This window comes from Strix uralensis, chromosome 1, assembly GCF_047716275.1.
Source record: "Strix uralensis isolate ZFMK-TIS-50842 chromosome 1, bStrUra1, whole genome shotgun sequence".
Taxonomy (NCBI): Eukaryota; Metazoa; Chordata; class Aves; order Strigiformes; family Strigidae; genus Strix; species Strix uralensis.
The window spans coordinates 167,164,542-167,184,848 of NC_133972.1; the positions used below are offsets into that span (position 1 = coordinate 167,164,542).

The following is a 20,307-nucleotide window of genomic DNA, read 5'->3' on the forward strand; positions in this document are numbered from 1 at the left end:
ACACACTCATCAGCAACCAGGAAGACGGCACAGAGTGCACCCTCAGCAAACTGGCAGGTGACAGTAAAGTGGAGGCGGGCAGAGAAGAAGAGGGGGCTGACAGTGCATGGCAGTGCTTCTAGCAACAGAGACAGACCACCAGAGGCCTCATTGCATTCAAGAAGGAAAAGTGCAAAGCTCTGCCCCCAGGGCAGCAGAACCCCATGCATCAGCACAGCCTGGGGAGAGCTGGCTGAGGAACAGCCCTGCTGGAAAGGGCCCAGGTGCTGGGGCAGAAGCCAGCTGAAACGGGAGCCAACGTCTCGCTGCAGAGAAGGCAAACGCAGAGGGGACTGCAGGGAAGGGATGTTATCCCTCCTCTGCCTGCCACTGGCAAGGCCACTCTGCAGATACCGAGCGCTCAGGTGAGGACCCCCACTGCAACGGGATGCTGAGGAACCAAGGAGGGTCCAGCCCTGGGCTACTAAGGCGGTCAAGGGCTTCAAGGGCATCACCCACAGGGAGAGGCTGAGGGACATGGGCCTGTTTTCTTTGGCAAAGAGAAGGCCAGGACCACCTAAGAGCTGTCCACAGCTACCGAGATGGGGACTCTAAAGACAGCACAGACAAGCTCTCTCAGCACTAGCAGACAGAAGAGCAGTGGCCACAGAAGGCAGCATGGAGAATTCAGGTTGGACACAGTGACAGATTTTTTCACTAGGAAGGTGGTGAAGCCCGGGAATAGGCTTTCCAGGGAGGCTGGGGATTCCCTGTTCTTGGGGGCTTTCATGGCTTTGTAGGACAAAGCCACGGCTGAGCCCCGCAAGGTGCTGGTTAGAGCCCTGCTTTGAACAAGTGGTTGGACCAGACACCTCCAGAAGTCTCTTCTGATCAGCACTTCAATGACTCTGATTATAACAGCTGTAAAACAAAAATGCGGTGGACTAGTTACCTAAGTAAGGAAAGTAATAGAAGTCAGGAAGAATATTTGCAGTCACTGCAGAAGAGCTCCCATGCTTGGAATAAGGAGTTTGAAGCTTAAGGCCTCTTGAGGAAAAAATGCAATAAAGATAAAGATGGTATAAAGTAAGTTGGTGAGATCATAAAGATGGATGACCTGGGGGATCGCACCTTCTTTATTTTGAACATTTATTTTGGTTTTTTCTGATTTTTAGAAAAAAAACCCCTGCTGCTCTCTTTTCAAGGCAAGCATAGCAGGGAATGCTCTTTGCAGCAAAGGTATAGCTGAGCAACTACTGCTATGCTCCTGAAATTGCTGGTGGGCCTGGGATCCCTCGCAGAGCCCCAGAAGTGCTGCTCGGCCGTATGGCAGCATCTTTTCCCCACGTACTCCAAGCTTGGACACAGGTGTCAGATCCAAAACTAAGCAGGAGCTGAGAGGTGCCATCTTAAATACAGGTATGAATCCAACTCATCTTGTGCAAAGGGTTTCCACACTTCTACAAGTGAGGAGGAGTGGGAATCACTGCCTCCCTTGAGGCAAGTTACCACTAGCCAGAGGATCTGAAGGGTTCTGCCTCTGTTGGGGGGGAACGTCTGAGTCTAAAAACCCACATCCCCTCAAGCACTCCACTGGGAGGAGCAGAAACGGGATGTAAGGGCCATGACTGATAGACGCTATGGATGCTCTAAGTGCACGATGACTGGCAAGGCTGAAAGCAGGTCTTGGAGACATATGGTGTGCAGCTATGGTCCCAAGAAACGAGACCTCCAGAAGTCTCTTCTGACTAATATACTTGCAACTCTGTGATCTCATCAATTCCTGTAATATGTGGTTCCAGAAACTATAGCCTTGCTTATATAATCATCCTCAGACATGAAAAAGTCAATAAGTCTTTGGAAAAGAGTTATCCATGGATGACATCAGTACAGACTTTCCTATAAATAGCAAGGTGTTATCAACAGTGCTAGGAGGTCCTACAGTTCTAAAATCACAAATATTTTATGTTAAAACTATTTTAATCAGGTGGTGCCAAATATTTTAATAAACTACAGAGAAAATGGTAATTGCATACCTAAGCCTACTGAATTTAAATATGCTGCCAAACACTATCCTGTGGTCGCCTTTGTAGATCATAATAATCTTCCAGAAAAAAACTTCAGGATTACAATTTTATGCCAGTGTCTTTAAGAACAGGTGATATAAAAGGTATTTTCACTTAGCTTGCTTGTAGAAGCTCCCTCGAATTTGAAAGAGGCAACAGAATGTTTCCCACAAGACAATTTTGAATGTGAAAGTTTCCTTACATTTAAGGATGGACTACAGATTTTAAGTCTCTATTTTTCCCTAGCAAGTCTCAATTTTGTTTCTTCCCAGTATTAATTATAGCTTTTTAAATCATAATAAACTAAATACAGAAGACGGACAGTATGGCCCATCAAACTGTCCTTTTGTCACACTACAAATGCAGAGCTTTAGAGATAATCAGAATTAAACTAATTGGAGTAAATGAACAGTTTGGGAGTAATTTAGGAGTAAAAGGACTGGTTCCTATAACTCACTTTGAGGACCACACAGATTAAGCAACAATTCAATGCAATAGACAAAACAGCTTGGTCAAGGGGAAACCTAGGTCATTACCTGACATCATAATCCTGCTTTTTGGGTACTTTTGGTCCAACAAACCTTAAATTATCTCATGTTGTCATTTCAAAATAAGAATGAGAGGTACTCAATTTAATCAATAAGACTAGTAGCTAAAAGGAACTCTCTTCCTTGCGTTGACTGGTGTTTTCACACCTTTTGGTTAACTAAGCAATGTATTAATTTAAAAAAACCCTACGCCCGCATTAGTGGGTAGTGTACTGCAAGAGGAGGAGATCTGCAAAACTAAACAGTTTGTGCTGAAGACAATATTCAAGCTACATATATTCCAGGGAAGCTCACTTCAGAATTAGCTCTAGTCCTACCTATGCTCTAAACAGCTTTAAAACAAATGCATTAGACAAGTCCAAAAGCACACCTCTCAATCTTTTTTCGTCCAAAAAGAAGTTGATTTGCATGTTCAGCAGGATCAGCAGCAAAGAACGCCATTATGCAGCCTACAGGGATAGGCACTCTGGAGATAATAACACACAGCTACTCCAAAGCTAATCCTAAAGCAATTTTTATTAGCTACATTTTTAAGTCACAGAACCTAAACACTTAAATTTTATCCATGCCTGCAAAATACAGATTAATGCACGAATGCAACAATTACATGCAGCTGAGATCTTCGTCACATCTCAAATAGAAAACAACTGTGCAATAATAAGATAATTTACTGCAATTTATTACTGCTTTATAATTATCTTAACGAGGGATGCTGTTGCACAATGACCATTCCAAAAACATGAAGATAATACTCACGCCACAGAGCCTGACTATTGGTGCACTTTAAGGATGGTTTACACTGAGCATGGTAAGAGCACTGTGACAGAAGAGCAGTCCTGCTCTGTCTTCCAGCTGAGGGCTTTCTGCTTCCTCCACTGTGACAGGAATTTTATAATTTCATGATGCAAGTTACTTGGACAACTATATTAGCTGCAGACTAATCCTGGAAAAAGAAAAAAAAGATTATTTCTCTGCTACAGCAGGAAGCTGTTTTGGTGACAATATAGTGTTAAATCAATATAGGTGAATTGTTTAACCACAACAGGAACATTTCACCACCACCCTCCCAGAAAAAGATAGCAATACTTAAGACCTCTGGTATCAACATTTTGAGTGGGGAATAATAACATGAGCAAGCTATATATCTCATAAAGACACAGTAAACAACAAAAAAGTGAATTTGGCAAAGTCGTGCTCCCTTAAATGTAGTATCAACTTTATAAGCATTTAGATTTAGCTTCACTACATCCATGACTTGCAACAGGAAACTGACATTTGAAAAAAAACAACAGAGAAACACCAAGTTGCCTTTCACTCTCTGCATCAAAGTTCTCCCCAACTGCAAGTCTGAACACTGTCCTTCGTCATTTTTTGTTAACACTGCATGTTAACATGGAGCTCTGCCCACAGATTTCTATGCCAAACACAGTCAGCAGACTCCACCTCCACAGAAATCAGCTGAGCAGGACTTACAGGGCAATCACTTTTCCTAAATGCTGGAGGGAATTAGAAGTCTGCCGTGAGTTACCAATGCTCCACCTGCTGGTATGCGGACAGTACAGGTTAGTCCAGAAATCATCCTGACCTTGGAGACACAAAGAACAAACAAAAATGTTTCTGAGTAGTCAGAAGCATCTGAAGCACCTAAGGCAAAACCTCCCCTGAAGAACTTGGCAGTATAATACATTTCTGAATACTAATATTCCTGAAAATTATTTGTGAAAACCTCTAACCAAGGATGTGGTTCAATCCTCCTTTGGTGGCTGGCTGGCTACTAACACATGAATATTAGTTACTTCATTAGGTTAAGGGTACAGCTCTGCAGAAAAGTTTGCATAAGAGATGCAAGCTAAGTCTGAAAGTGGAGCTCCCACCAAAAAAAAATCATCATGATGTCTGGAGTTTCTACATTATAAATTTTATCAGGATTTTAAAATGAAGTTTATACTAGAGCCCAAAATAAAATCTCAATAAAGCCAGGCATCTCCCCCACAAATGAGGCAAGAAAAAAAAAGCTGCCCACCTCATTTCACCACGTTTACATATGAAAAATAACATGTTTACAAAATTAAAAAATAAGCAAATATGTGGCTCTTCATAGGAATCCTGCCATACTCAGCTCATAAACCACAGGATGTTCCCTGAAAGAGCTTTGAAGAACAAGAATGCAACAGCCCTTAAGACTTATTTCACCTGTTGAAAGAACTGAAAGGTCTTCATTCATCTTTCCACAACATCTATTATCTGTTTCAATTGCTTTTTTATAAACCATACAAACAAGGATAAGTAACTGAAAAAAACTCTCAAGGTGTTTGGAGATTAACTCAACTTGCAAATCAGCTATTCTCATTAACCTCTTCTCCATTGTTTACCTGCAAGTGCGGGACAAGTTACTGCAAGCACTTTTTACAGATACCCACTACTCCTATTCTTTATCTGAGTGACCACCTGCAAATTCTCAGTCAGTTTTGCAGATCTGTTTTATCTCAGGCAGAGGTCAGTGGAGACCATATCAGCTCAACAGAAATGTTGTAAAAACATCAAGAAATTACTTTAAGGAATCAATTCAATTAAAAAAAAAAATCCATGTGCAGTTTGTAATCCTCTTCCAATGTGTAGAATTAAAACACTAACTGGTACTAGAGTAATAAGCATCAGCCATAGCATCTCTAGAACAAATACGTTCTGTGCAAACAGTTAACCTGTACAATGGGACCAATGAAGGTACACTTAAGGAAATGCTGCAGATACAGGCTTCCAGGCGTTGTATAAACTCAAGCACCAACAGCAGACCAAAACTCACTGCCCTGACACAAAAAGTCAGCTGCCTTAGACCCCACTTAAATGCAAGAGGTTATCACAGTTGGCAGTATTTATCAAGCTCTGTATGCAAATGAAATCTCATATTCAATCTTTCAAATTCCAACTTAACTACAACACTATTTAAAAGTAGAACTCCTCAAACTAATTCTGTTCTCCAACTTAAAGCAGTAGCTTAAAAGACAGGAAACTGAGTTACCAATAACCTGTACAGCACAGTGCTTCAGTTGCCAATGATCTGAAAGTCCTATCTGTGCAAAGATTAACCAGACAGCTAAAATAACTTCTTGATTCTACAGAGGGTGAAGAAACGACTGAAGCAGATAGCCACACAGTTCAAGTTAACAGCATATTATAAATCGTCTAAGCTATTAAGAAAAATTCTGCAATAGTAGATTTGTAGTGTACCAGTAAATTGACAGAAAACCAGTATTTATTTTTTATTTAAAGGAGGTGACTTAGGAAAACATTCCCCTTTTCACAAAAAGAAAAATAATTAATGATTAACAGTCTTTGAGAATTGTAGCAGAGGTTTGGTTTTATGGGGACGCCTGGTATTCTTAGGAGAAATTTAAAAGTAATACTACACGTAACAGCAATTCAAGCTGTGTAAAGGTCTCGTTTCTTAATTTACATATAAGCAAGCAGTTAGATCATTAACTACAATAAGGAACATCACACTGAAATCTGTGTTGTGTAAGAAAGAGCAACAAATAAACCAGTACTTCTTAATATTCTAGTATGCAACTTCACATTAACATACAGAGTAACAGCTTCAACCAGTCTGTTAGAACCAAGGAATGTTTAAGTACATAGATTTATATTACTTTCCTGAGATTTTACTGCTTCTAGTTAATATTTGGCATAACCTGACTTTTAACTGAACCACCAGCTTAGTAATTCCTGATCCAACTACTGTGTTTATCAAGACAAGTCATTTCGTCACCATATTCAAAGTGAAAAAACACATTGTAAAATTAGGCTTTTGAACTCAAAGCAGTTATGCAGGCTGAAATCAAACAAAAAAATACAAGACCAGACTATCACACCTAATCACATAATATCTGAGGATATCAACTATTAAATTTATTTGCAATTAATAATATTAAAATCATTGGATCAGATGTGGCAACTCATTTTTCAAGTTAGAGTAATTAAAAAACAGTCAGAGGAGAGGGAAGAGTCAAAATAGATGTGTATTTTAAGAAAGTATCACAAGTTTCCTTGGTAAACAATCTCTTATCACAGCTGATTCAAGTTTTTAACATGGCAAGCTCTGGGTAGTGTTATAATTTTCTCTTCTGCTATGAAGGCTAGAGCTATGGCATACCTATCTTCATAAAACTCTAGAAGTCACCTTAACTTTCCTTGATATTTCCTTGTAATACTCCCTTGATATATTCAGAACTGATGAGGGACAGGTTGCAGAAGAACTAGCTTCCCTGATACGAGAACATTCCCAGTGTTCCAGTGACCTGAAAGTGCCTGATCCTGTCAGCAGACAGCTTAGTTATCCCACAGCAAAGGGCTATGTGAAAATGAAGATGTCCTTGACATACAGGGAGATCAGAGAGTTAAGACTCATAGAACCACCATCAAGAAACACAGCCTTGAAAACACTTGCCCTTGTCTTACTGGGATAAAGTATATACCTGTCAAACTTCATATTAAAAATTAGTTAGCTGTAGTATTTGTCTTAACCAAATTTGATGGAAAAAAATGTGTTTATTTATCCTTCCAGAAGTGAGTGCAATATTGATTACTCAAGTTTTACTGCTTTAACTTACTGAACAATAATTTAAGATAAGCGAAACTCCAAAAGAAGTAGACTGAAGGGCAATGATGAGAAAGAATATTTATTTACAAGTATGATCTGTATATAATCAGATCATTTAATTACAAAGTTTATCAGCAGCGGTAACAGTATATCACGTGGTCTCTACAAAAAGCTAGATACTCTCAGTAAACATGTTAACAATACACATTACACTAAGTGTATGACTATGTTGTAAAAATGTATGTTAAAATAATGACGCATAGCAAATACGGACTAGTCAGCCAGCAGAATGAACATGGATAAAAAGAAAAAGCAACAGTCTTTAAGCACAAAGTGTCCATCTCCAGGAAAAGCCATGAACAACACACAACTTACGTGCCCCCAGCCAGAGCACTAGTAAGGATAAAGCAAAAGAAAGGAAGATGTGATGGAAAACTCACAGCAATTTTAACTTTAAATACTTAATCAAAGCTAACACTGATGCGAGAGTATTGCAATGAGTAGCAACTCTCCAGCTCCAACAGCCAAGGTATGTCTTAGGAATTCTAGGTAACAGCAGCTAAACAACTAGACAGATCACCGTTTGCTTAAACCAGCACAGAGTTTTCAGTGTGTTCTGCTTTTACCCTTTTGTTTCCAATTTCTATCTTACTAAGTAACTCTGTCCTCTATTTTACTGTTCTGTTTGCCTGGTACTGAGGATATGGGGAAAGTTTAGTTAAGGTTAAAAAAAGAAGAAATACTCTGTGCCAGCAGCACCAAGCAGTCTGTACCCTGGGATATATGCTCAGGAAAATCACGCACCAAGGAGCGTTTTCTGCCAAGCTGCAGAGGGTCAGCAGGGCATCTTCTGTTGCCAAGCATCAGCTTTGGGACACAGTACTTTCCAGAAGGTACAAAATTGAGACTTTTCTGTAGGTTATCAACAGTACACAAAATACCTCACAACTCACCCAAAACTGCAAACTCACACTGTGATTTCTGCATATAAAAGTGCTCAGTTAGTGCATTGAACACTCCAAAATGACAAAGTCAGCAGTTTGAGATAACACATAGAAAAGAGCTCAGTCTTCACGAACACTTAGAAACACTTTGAACATCAGAAGAATGACAACCCTGCATTTGGCTGAACCATGCTGTATCTGCAGAGAAAACAATGAAGTCAATGAAGAAAGTCCTCTGAGGCTCATCTGGCATTTTGATTTATTATACTCATGTTAAGCCTCCAACATTCATCCTCCACAAAGCTCTGACACAGCAAAAGATTTGTTTTGGACTAACTTATTTTATTTCTATATTCTTTATATAAAATGCCCACGTTCTTACAAATTCCACCAATACCAGTTTGGTATCTGACATCGTGTTGATTCAGTGTGAAACATAAGAATTAAACAGCCCTTTAGTAGTCTAGCTTCCTCATTCCCACAGGATTCAACATGCCCTCAGACATGAAACAATCTTATCTAGGGCACTTCTTGTGAATATTTTAATCTTTTTTTTCCTTTATCTTTCTAACCTTCATTTCTGCAGAAATATAGACCTAATTCCCTCAACCTTCTTGTGCTGTTAAAACTCTTTATTGGTGGTGTTCAGACTGAGGCATCCTAAGACAACAGTATACAAGGAGCAAACTGGTATTACTAAAGGATAACTTCAGGCATAGAAAACTTATCTGTACTAAATAAAGTTTAAACTGCAAGGTGGGGTGTGTTGCTTCTCATTAAGTGCCAGCTCAGACAAAGCAATGCCTCTTTATTGGGTAGTTGGGCATTCTCCAGTTAGACCAGTTCACTGCTGTTGTAACTTATGGACCTCCCTAAAAAAGAAAAAAGCAGGAACATTTTGAAATAAATATAAACAGGAAAGACTGAGACTGCTGTTGCACAGACAAGCTGATCAACAGGATCTCTGTACATTCTCTTCCATGTGTATGCTTTATTATTATTATAAATTGATATTATAACCTTTTTGAAGCAAGAATCAGTGGGGGAGGAGTTTTTCCATTTCCGGATTTTTTTTTTTTTTTGTATAACCTTTAGCATTGTTACAGGATCGACCATTCATTAGTACAACCATCCCTTTGTTCTTCTTTACCTTCATCACTCCAATACTGCCTCCAAGCAACAATCTGGAAAAGATCACCGAGCCAGGCAAAGAACAGTTAGACTAAACAACTAACCAAAAAGTTTTTAAACAAACTAGATAATTTTTTTACATAATTTATTTTATCACAAATACGTCTTGTTACCTTCTAGACCATTTCAGAAAAAAAAAAATTCTGTTGGCATGCAGCACATCCATATTATCCAGGCACTAAGCTTTCAGATCATTTTAATATTATTCCAGGTTGCGCATGCCAAAGATAGATCTGAATAAACTTGCAGATGAAAATGGTAAAACTGAACAGTTTTTTTTAAGGTCTTCCAGTCCAGATAGTTCTGAAAGAACTGACCTTTCTCTTCTCCCAAAAGTTCCTTCCAACAACGGCAGGCACGCTTTCACCATTATATATGCTTCTAGCTACAAGACTTTTACCTCTCTGTTCCATAGATCAAAACCAGAAAAATCCCCATCGTGTTAACTAAACCAAAAATGCAAGCAGCATACTAACTTGCACAGTCTATTCAGCTTGTTCTCAGTCTGATTATTCACCTGTTTTGTACCGACTGCCATCTGCCCACTCCTCCTCCTGTCTGTCTCTGACACAGACTTTGTGCCATTTCAGAAGCCACCACCCCCCCCCCCTTTTTTTTTTAAGCACTTTCTTGCACCCTTCTTCCAGGTCACTGATACCTACTGTGAATAAACTTCATTACACAATTGTTTCTCAGGGCTCCTCAGTCATTATATTTCAAATCAACTTCAATGGAGAGGTTTTGCTGTGTAACACTTAAAAAGACCTATATACTTACTTTCTGTCTTTAAATATATTTATATACATAAAACGTGTATGCAGATAAATTATACATATTAAATATGTATATAACTATATTGACATGCATATTTAAGACAGGAAATAGATTCAAGACCAAGTCAACCACTGCTCATGCTTATTTTCCCATTTAAACTGCAGCATGAGAACTAATCACCAGTAGATACATACAAGAGTAAGCACACAGGTATTTTTATTTTAGGCAAACAATCCACTGCTTCATGGAACTTGACAGTTGTCTCCATTAACTCTATAGCTGTTACAGCCAAATCTTATCATGTGTTGAAAAGGATGCTGGGATTAATTATGTAGTTCCAATCTGGCCCTTTTATTACTATCAGGAATGTTCGTTTCCTAAGTTGTACATGACAGTCACTTAAAACTCCATCTGGCTTTTTTGATTTACACCAGGAACTTCCCTGCTAAGAGTTCATGAATATATTATCTGCACTGATTTTTATCTTCCTCTCCTAAAGAACAAAAAAAGTTTTCAACAAAATGCCTAAATACAAAGGAACCTGTAAATGCCTGTTAACATGTGGAAATTTAGGAAGTAACAAAGAAAGATTCTATGCATCTTTACATAAGGAGGTTTTTTTTTAAAAAAAAAAAGTAGAAAAATAAATCCAAAAGAACCTTCACTTTACTTTGCCACTGACCTTTAGACGTGACACCCACTGCATCCTGTGGGAAACTTTTCCAAGAGCCAACTTTCTTATAAATATTTTAGCAGATTTAAGCATCCTGACTATATTTTATTTGCCTACATCTACAGAATGAAAAGTCTGTTGAATAATGACAACGTATATGTGGACTTTCATATTCACATAAGTATCTGTAAAGCAATAAAACAATGTAATGGAATCTTGAATGTGCTACATACAGGTGCTTTTGAAGTTTTGATGGTGGGGAGTTTTTTGTGCTTTTTTATGAGGTTTACTCTTACAGCTGCTACAAGTCTCTAAAATGCATAAAACAGCATTGCTGTTCATTTTCCCACATACGGTTTTAAAACAGATTTGCATATCATCCAAAATAAACAAAAGCACTGGAAAAAGACCACTCATTCCTAGATTTGTGTGATAAAAGTGATCGTGATAACTCAATTCCCTACTCAAAAAGAAAATTCAAGTCCCTCTTAGGCGTTTTGCCAATAAATTTAAACTCTGCAAAGAACAGTTCACTTAAGAGGAATTTGTTTAGCTTTTAAGTGTCAAAGCACTGCACCTGTTCCTTTTCAGATAACCAGTCTCCTTGTCAAGTCTTACATTCCTCTCGTTTCTCCATTACAATGAGAAATTGTTTTCTGCAGTATAAAACAGATCACTTGTGGAAAGTCACAGGAAAGATTTCTTCGTTACTTCCACGGGCCACATCCGCACTCCTCTCCAGGTGTGCTTCTCCTTGTCAACCCTTCTTCCCTTCCATGTATGGTTCCACTGCAGAGCTATACATCTTGTTCAGTCCTGTACATGACTCTGCTATATCACTGCTCGTAAGGAAACTTCCCAGCTGTTCAAAACAAGCCATGGAGCCAGCCAAGGACAACCACATTGACTAAGACAGGTAAGCAGGAATTGGCTCCCTCACACTGCTAGAGCGCCAACTAAAGAGACTAGAGTATATTTAAGAAACACTTTTTGTTTTTTTAAACTGAAACATTAGCTACTGTTGAAAGAAGGTGTCCGATTTACTTGGAATGAAACTATAAACATTGCATTACTGGAGGATTTTATGCCAGCAAGTTTCAGCTAGATTTAGCAAGCAAGAAAAACAGAAGGAATGTTTGTTTTTGAGAGCTTATAATGGAGGGTTTGCTTCAATTTCACCCATCAAGTGACAGTATCTTCATTATGCATGACTAAATGCTAACTACAAGTTTAAAACATCAGTATCTGAAGGCACAATTCCTCACAAAGACCTTGTGCACAAGAAGTGCACAGTAATAGTCTATAAAAGCCTTTATTTTCCAGTCTTAATATTATCAAAGCTTCTGTTGAAACTGTAGTCCTTTGGTTTTATGACTGTTTTATCACCAGCCATCAAAACTGCATTAGTGGTCCATCTATGTATGATACAGATCAAGGCTTCTGTCCAGTAAAACCTCTCTCTCACGATTATCTCCATAGCCACATTACTTCACAGTGGTTACAGTTCCCATTACCAAAAGGAACCAGGGGGATGAGCTCAGTCTCACTCCAAGTTATTCCTCTGATGTCTCCTAGGACAGTATTATGCTCCTGGCATAGATCTCCTCGGCATGCTCGTAAGAAATTTGCATGTAGACATTTGAGACAACGAGCAGCCAGTAACTATTCAGCTCTCAAAACCTACAGTAAGATAACGCCAATGATTTTTCATGCATGAGAACAGCAGGACAGGATGTACAGTGCAAGCTTACATAAGACACAAGGCACTGCTGGGAACCAACAGCAGAAATGGCTCAGGAAAATGCTGATGTCACTCGTATACGTTTGGGTTGCACTGGCCAAGTTTATCTGATCCTAAAACTGGCCTTTCTAGCTGTTTGTAAAAGCTCACAGCTTGCTCTGTTTTACCAAGATCTTGAAAAAAAGAACATGTTTTCAAAAACCCAAGTTTCTTCCTAATATTAAGGTGAAAGATAAAAAATAAAATCCAAGAAGACTCTAGATTCACTGTAGCACTTATAAGCAAGAATCTAAAGAAAAACAGAGAATGTAATGGAGAACTGGAAAAAGCATGTCATTATATACACAAATACTTGCTCCTAATAATGAAAAAAAATAGTTCAAGCACAACTTATCTGTTTTAAAATATGACCTCTGCAAACCAACTAAGGTCAATGAGACTTAGAGTAGTTACTCAGTGAGCCCTGCTTGCATAAATTAAAGATGCCTAAGGGTAGCTATGAAACCGGGTATTTGATTTTTCCAGGGCACCTACATATTATGAATTAACAATGAATTGCCATTTTACCAGAGCAGCTTTCAGTTTTGTTAAGAAAAAAAGAGAAAACCACAAACAACCAACCCCCAACTGTGTTGTGCTTACCTTCTCCTTGACATATAAAATATTAAAACTGATTATGGAAGTTTCATATTAACTTGAGTAGACAAGTGAGAAACTATAGATCAAATTACTTTCAAAAAGCCCCTAAGATATGAGTCAAATAGTGCTTCTTCCTGGTGTATCCTTCTACAATAGACTTAAAAAAACCTCAAGTAATCTAGCTGCACAAGATAGTTTAAAGCAAAATTTTAAAGAGCGAAAACTTAGCTCACTGAGGTCAGTATTCACAGCAGCAACTCCGAGCTCTGTGCCTGGTGCTTTCACCTGTTACTGCAGTGGCTGCACACCACTTCAGAGCAGTGTGTGAACCACCAGGTAACTCCTTCATAGTTCTAGGACTCTTGCTTTGAAGTTCTTCCCTATGGCATACTTAAGGCATTTGATTTTCTATCGAGAGCGATATAAGGTGACAGGGAAAATACTGTTCCTAAAAGTGCACTACTCAGTTTATCTTTCATTACACACGTAAAGAACATATTGTCACTCCCTTTAATATTTTCTTGCAAATGCAGAGGCACCCTGAGATACCATCGAGTTAATACAACTACCCAACCCTGGCAAGCGCCACTGGATGGTCTCACAGTAAGTTACAAACCAATGCCAGAAGTAATTTCTTCATCATATCAAATATTTCAGAATACCTCTCTTCCAGTTCCCTACCAAAACACCCAATCTAACTATGTAGCTCAGAGATACTAACTATGGGAGATAATCAGCCACATTAGAAATTCACAAGGTTTCCTTGGCACTAGAAGAGGACACCAGCTTTCTTCTAAGCAAAGGGGAGGGAAAAAACACCCACAAACTATTCGCACTGTGGAATGGCAGCTCACTGAAAGCATATTAGCACACACTCTTCAAAAATATGAAGTGTAAGATGACCACACAGTGCAGATCATGCAGTTTCACAGGTTATTAAACATCTTTTTAAGCGACTATTTCCATCGAAGTGTAGTAGCTACTACAGGAAAATTCTGCAAGCAAAACACTCGCACCCTGGCTAAAGCCTTTGTACTTCTGTAGTAGAAATAATGTCGGTATCTACCTGTTATTACTATAGCAGATAAGCATTTCAGTCATTAGTATATTTATTCACAGTACGTTTCTGGAAGGGCACCACTATTCCTGATTCATAAGCAAACAGGACTGATGCAGAAAGACTGATCCAAGGTCACAGAGTAAGTCTGTGGTAAACTAAGAAACTTCACCTGGTTTTGCCTTCATGCAACTAATACTTTCTATTAATGAGTCATTACGGCTCCTCTAAATTATTCTTTAAACATGAAGAGACAACAGACTGCCTGTGGCATTCAAACTCTACATGCTAACAGCAGCTTCACTCCAGGGTTTTCTAAAAAATATCACGCCCAAGGGCCTTGTTCTATACTATCACAGAATCCTACTTCAGCGCTAGGCTGCTGTAGGGGAAAAAAAGGGAAATATATATCTAGAGAGAGAGATAGATAAAAAATTAGATAGTCTGCCTTGTTCGTGATCCAGCTCTCTCACAAGAGAAACAAAAATCAGTCTTTGAATAGTTTTACTCCCTCATGCTACAGACCACCGGGCAAGGGCAAAGTGCAGGGAGGAAGGGACAGTCAGCTCGGGAGACAAGTTATGCAAAGCTGGGGGCCGGGGCGGGGGCAGAAGTCCCTACAGCCCACAGAAAAAAAAAAAAAAAAAGCCCAACTTCTGTTCTCAGGTCAACGAGGTCAAAGCGCGGTGAGGGGGCGCACAGCGCCCAAGGGCTCTGCGGTGGGAAACGGACCCCCGGCACGGGGCGGGGGGTGCACGGTGAAGGGTGCGGGGCTCCTCTCCCCCCCACCGAAACCCCGTCCCATCCCGTCGAGCGCAAGGGGGTGGCGAGCCCCCTCCCCCGGCTCACCCCTCGACGGGGAGACGGCAGCCTGCGAACTGCCCGCTGCCCGGGGCACCCCCCGCCCCTCGGCGGAGGGAGGGCGCTCCCCCGCCCCACCAGCACCCCCTCCCCGCGCCCCGCTCGAGGCCGCGGCCTGTCCCCCGCCCCAGCCCGCCTCCACAGCGGGGCGGCCCTGCCGGGGCGCCGCTCCCTCGTACCTGTGAGGGCAGGCGGCGGGGGGCAGCCGGCTCCGCCGCGGGCACCGGAGGGGCGGCCACCAGAGGGGCTGCCTCGCCGGGGCTGCCTCGCCCGCGCTGCCTCGCCCGGCCCGCTCGCTCGCAGCCCCCCCGCTGGCGGCAGCCGCCGCCCTCGCTCGGCCGACGGGTCCCGCGGAGCCACCCGGGGCCGGCGCGGCCTCGGCCCGGCCCGGCGGCGGCCGCGTCTCCTCCTCGCCTTTAGTTTGACCTTTTCCGTGTCTCCGCTCCCTGTCCCCGACACACTTTGACGTCACTCCCATGGCAACCACGCCCCGCCCCCTTCCACCTCGCGCGCGCGCTGCCCGGACTCCCCCCTCCCCTCTTTTCCCCGCCTCCTCCCCCGGACGCACGCACGCACGCGCCGCCGGGAGAGGAGGAGCCGCCTCCCTCCTGGCCAATGAGCGCGCGCCGGGGCCCTGAGCGTGCCGGGTGGGCGGGGCGCGTCGTGCGAGGGGCGCGCGGGGAGCCGCGGGGGCGCGCGCTGCAGGGAGGCGGGCGGGGCGCGGGCCGTGCGCGTGCCTGTGGCGCCGCGGGCTGCGGGGCGGCCGCCGCCGCTGTGGTGCGGTTCAGCGGTTCACCCCCGCCAGCCCCAGGGGGGTGTAGGAGGGACGGTGAGCGGCGGAGCCGTCTGAGAGCACGTCGGGGGGCAGGGTGCAGGTCTCGCGAGGGGCATGTGACGGTGGGAACAGAGGTGGAGCGGGAGGAATGCCGGGCATGGCTGTGCGGAGCCCGGGCCAGAGCACTGTGTGGAAGGGAAAGGCCTCTGGTCCTTCCGTGGAACCATACGGGCGAAAGAAGGAGGACATGTTCTTTCACACTCCTCAGATGAGTGAATCCCTTCCTCTCCAGAGGGAGAGAGGAGATCTTAACACACGAATTTAAACACTGCCTTTTCTCTGCACACACGTACGCAAGCCAAGCGAGTGCCATCAGAGCTTGCCTGCTCCTTTCCATCTGCAGTGTTCCTCCTCATCCCATGGTGCTTCCATATTCCCCGGGGATCATCATCGTAGAATCATCATCACAGAATACCAGGTTGGAAGGGACCTCAAGGATCATCTGGTCCAACCTTTCTTGGCAAAAGCATGGTCTAGACAAGATGGCCCAGCACCCTGTCCAGATGAATCTTAAGAGTGTCCATTGTTGGGGAATCCATCACTTCCCTGGGGAGATGATTCCAGCGGCTGATTGTTCTCATTGTGAAAAATTTCCTCTTGTGTCCAACTGGAATCTCTCCAGGAGTGACTTGCACCCATTACCCCTCATCTTTTCCATGTGACTCCTAAAGAGGGAGTCTCCCATCTTCTTTGTAGCCACCCTTCAAACACTGGTACATGCTGATAAGGTCTCCCCAAAGCCTTCTTTCCTCAAGGCTTTTTCTCAAGCTCCTTCCCCAATCCCACAATTTACAGCATGTTCCCATTGTTTGGGGAGCATATGGGCAATTGCATTTACTTTCCCCAAAATATTTGGCATAGGTACCATATATGTAATATGTGTAACATATGGAAGGCTGCATATTTCAATGCCTCAGTGCACAATGTGTGCATAAATTTTTTATGTGTAAATACTTTGCTTAAAATGCTGTCATCTGGGAAAAGGTTACACAGACACAGCATGCAACCTGTGCAAGATCGGTGTATTAGACTCTGGGTTTGTACCTTGTTTCATGAAAGGTGTGTGCATTAATGACACGTTAGGTATTACAGGCTCTAAGTTGAGATAATTACACAGGCATGATATTTAAATACACTATCAATTAGCAGTTACACTGTTTCATTTACCCTACATGCAGAACACACTATATACTCTATATGTGCCACATACCTGTCACGGCTTCAAAATGACAGTTTCAAATTATTTTTAATCAGAAATATTAATTCAGAAATACAATCCAATATTCATCAGAAATACATGCTGAGATGTATTCAACGAACCCTTTCTGAAGGTGGATAAAAGGGCACGGATACCGTTTCCTTGCCTTTGAAATGCATGATACCTTTCTCCCAGAGTATTAACAAGCCAGTTTAAATCCTATCACGGCAAGACCAGGATCTGCAGTGTGAATTCATACATGGTCTGGGTCTTGCTCATTTGAAGGAAGAGATTTAATAAGGAAATTATTTTAAAGAGAGCTTTTTAACTATCACTGAGTTTGTGAGATGGCTTATTTCTTATCAGCCCAACTAGATTTAATGTTGTATTACCAAGGGCCAGCAAAACACTCAGGTTTAGTGATATTCAGAGCAGGAACGTTGGGGTGGAAGGCGGCTCTTGCACAGGTGCAGCGTGGTGTGCGCAGGGTTAGGTGCTGGCCTTCCCGCTGGGGTAACACCAGCCCATACCGGGGAGGCCGTGCGTGGATCTGCTGGCTTTGTGCAGTGGTTCTGGTAGGCCCCAGCTCTGATGGAGCTTGCTTTTTGATGGGTCTCTTTTTTCTTCCAGTCTCCAAACCGTGAGCCTGTCTGTGGCCACCTCACGGGGCTGTGAAAGGGCTGAGTTTGGCCAGGCAGCAGCAGCCAGGAGTGACCTTATTCTAAGGGTCACAACCATCTGGGGCCAGTATGACTGCCAGCCACGATGAGCTGCATATTAAGACACCAGGACTTCATATTTATAAAGCTGGAAAAATTCAGTGTTCGTGTTACTGATCCTCCCACAAAATCCCTCTTAAATCAAGAGGAAGACTTCGAACAGCAAACTCTTGGGAAGGGCATAAATAATTGTGCCACCATGGATATATCAATATGACACCGGCTTGTCCCCAGGCAAGTAATTTTCTTCCTGCACATCTCCTGTTGCCCCTCAGTTTTGTAAGGACAGTGCTTCCTTTTCTCCTAGGCGTCAAACGGTGTAATCAGTGTTTGCATACCATATATTGGGGTAGATAAATACAGTCCTCAGCATGAGAAAAGTCAGGTCAAATCCACTTATTTCGCATTTTTGTCCATGAAATCTTAAAAGTGCCAAGATAAGCCCATAATGACTAATTGGACTTGATGAAGAGGAGAAGACGCAACAATGTAGGTGAGGGAGGAGATGGAGAAATCAATCCTGAGGAAGGATCTGGCACTTGTGAGGCATGAGAGAGCCAGAGCTCGTCGGTTCAAATATAATCTCCCAGAAAGCGAGAGGGGGGGGAAAAAAAAAAAAAAAAAAAAAAAAGCAATGTCTCTCCTTCAAGCATGGACAATGCTGGACTCCTGTGCCTGATTTCCATGAGAAAGGCCACTTCTGGCATTGACATTCTGCGGCATCGAGTCCCAGTCACAGACCTCCTCCTCAATGCGAGGCTGAAAGAGGAGGGGAGGAATAAACTCTGCTTTCCAAAAGGGCTGGAGCTGCCAGAGAGGCCCATGGAAAGCCAATTGTGCAATGAGGGAAAACAGGGAGAGAGGATCCCTGAACATAGACACAGTGAAACGCCTGCCGAAAATAAGTGGGAGGAGGGCTAAGAGGCATTTCTGATGCATTTATACAGACTTTGAGTGAGCGCTGGTTTAAAGCGAAATTGTTGACAAGGACACTGATGTAGGGTTGCTTTTGAATACTGGAGCGGTGCACTGAAGTCTTTCCTTCATATGCATAACATCCATAAGTGCTGCTGATTTCAAATCCCGGCTCACACAGAGTTTTTATGAGTACTTTTTATTTGTAGATCTTGGAGGGCTTTACAAAGGAGAGCTATAAATAAGACAGATGGGAAAGTGAGGAATAGAGAGGGGCTTTTAAAGGGAGATAGATTGTTTCTGTAAGAGTTTCTGTGTATAAGAACTAGATAAGAACTGTCATTTTACTGAATATAAAATATTTTGCAATGACACACTGTGACAAATTACTTGTGCACAGATATTTATGTTATTAAGGCAAAGTTTTGTCATGCTGTGTACAAATTGTTTCTAGCTAAGCTTTTGGAAAATACGAAAATAAAAGCATTTAATGGTAGATTTTAACATAGTGTATGCATGTTTTAGGCACTTTTAAATTGAACAGATCAAAGCCTTTTATTCCTAAATGCCAGAAATCCAGTGATATTTGTGTAACTATGTAATTTGACCTGTCTGTTTTACATGTTCCCAAGGGTTTATTATAGGCAGCTTTCAAATTAAGTGGGCTGGAACATTTGATGCTCTCTTTCCTGGTTTTCAAAGCCTGTGCAGAGCCCATACTGTGTGACTGACACTGCTGTTAAAGTGGTAGCATTTTAGTTTTATCACAAGGTACGCAGCGCGGCGAGGGAATGGAGATTACCCTGGTCCTCATTCCGGCTCTGCCACTCCAAGGCAGCCATTTCATTTCTGCTTCCTTCATCTTTCCCCTCCACAGAGCTGGGTACAATATTTCCTTATCCTCCAAGGTGTCACAAAGCTTAATTAACCTTGAGAAAAAGAATGGGTAAATTGCAAACAACAGGGACAATGTGGGGAAGACCCTGGCAGTTTAAGCGTCTCCATGTTTGTACTCACCTGCGTGGGGCTGTTTTACCACTGATGCTTTGCAGCGCCGCAAACTTGGCAAGCTTGGGAGAGCCTCAAATATTTTCCCCACGTTTGAAATAACATTATTATATAACTGGGAGGCAGCCATAGGCTGATGGCTCAGTAATGTTTTATGCAGCAATCCTTTCACCCAACGGTGACCTTGTAACTGGATAATAAAAGCTATATTCCACTCGCAATTGCACCTGTGCTGCCACTATTTACATTGCAATAGCACCTAGAGACCCCATTGTGTAAGGCACAGTAAAACTGTCTCTGTCTGGAAGAGACTGAAAGTAGGAGGGGAAGCAGTAACAGAAGCAAAATGTTTGACTCAAGGTCATATATCAGAAAAGTAGCTCTGGCAGGAGAAACACTCAGGTGTCCCAAGTCCCTGTACTTCACCCTGTGAACAAAAGGACATATTTACTTCTAGGAATATAAATACAAAAAGCTGGGAGATCAGAACGTCTGCAGCAGGATTTGCCCTTTGTTTATTATTCTGGCTGTAGAAGTGCTTGTTTGGTAGTTTTGGGGTTTT

The 20,307-nt window shown here is 42.2% G+C and overlaps 1 protein-coding gene across 2 annotated transcripts in view; it reads right to left on the bottom strand.

The window, feature by feature from the left end:
• Positions 1–15,451, bottom strand: part of ZFAT (zinc finger and AT-hook domain containing) — a 151,407-nt gene extending 135,956 nt beyond the window's left edge. Inside the window, exons 1-3 of one of the 2 annotated variants that reach the window (XM_074888324.1) lie at positions 15,250–15,451; positions 4,067–4,178; positions 3,350–3,536 (exon numbers count right to left, since the gene is read on the bottom strand). The gene's annotated coding sequence lies outside the window, so the exon portion shown is untranslated. The remainder of the gene's footprint in view (positions 1–3,349; positions 3,537–4,066; positions 4,179–15,249) is intronic. The other variant, XM_074888332.1, reaches the window with a different exon arrangement.
• Positions 15,452–20,307: the final 4,856 nt, after the last annotated feature.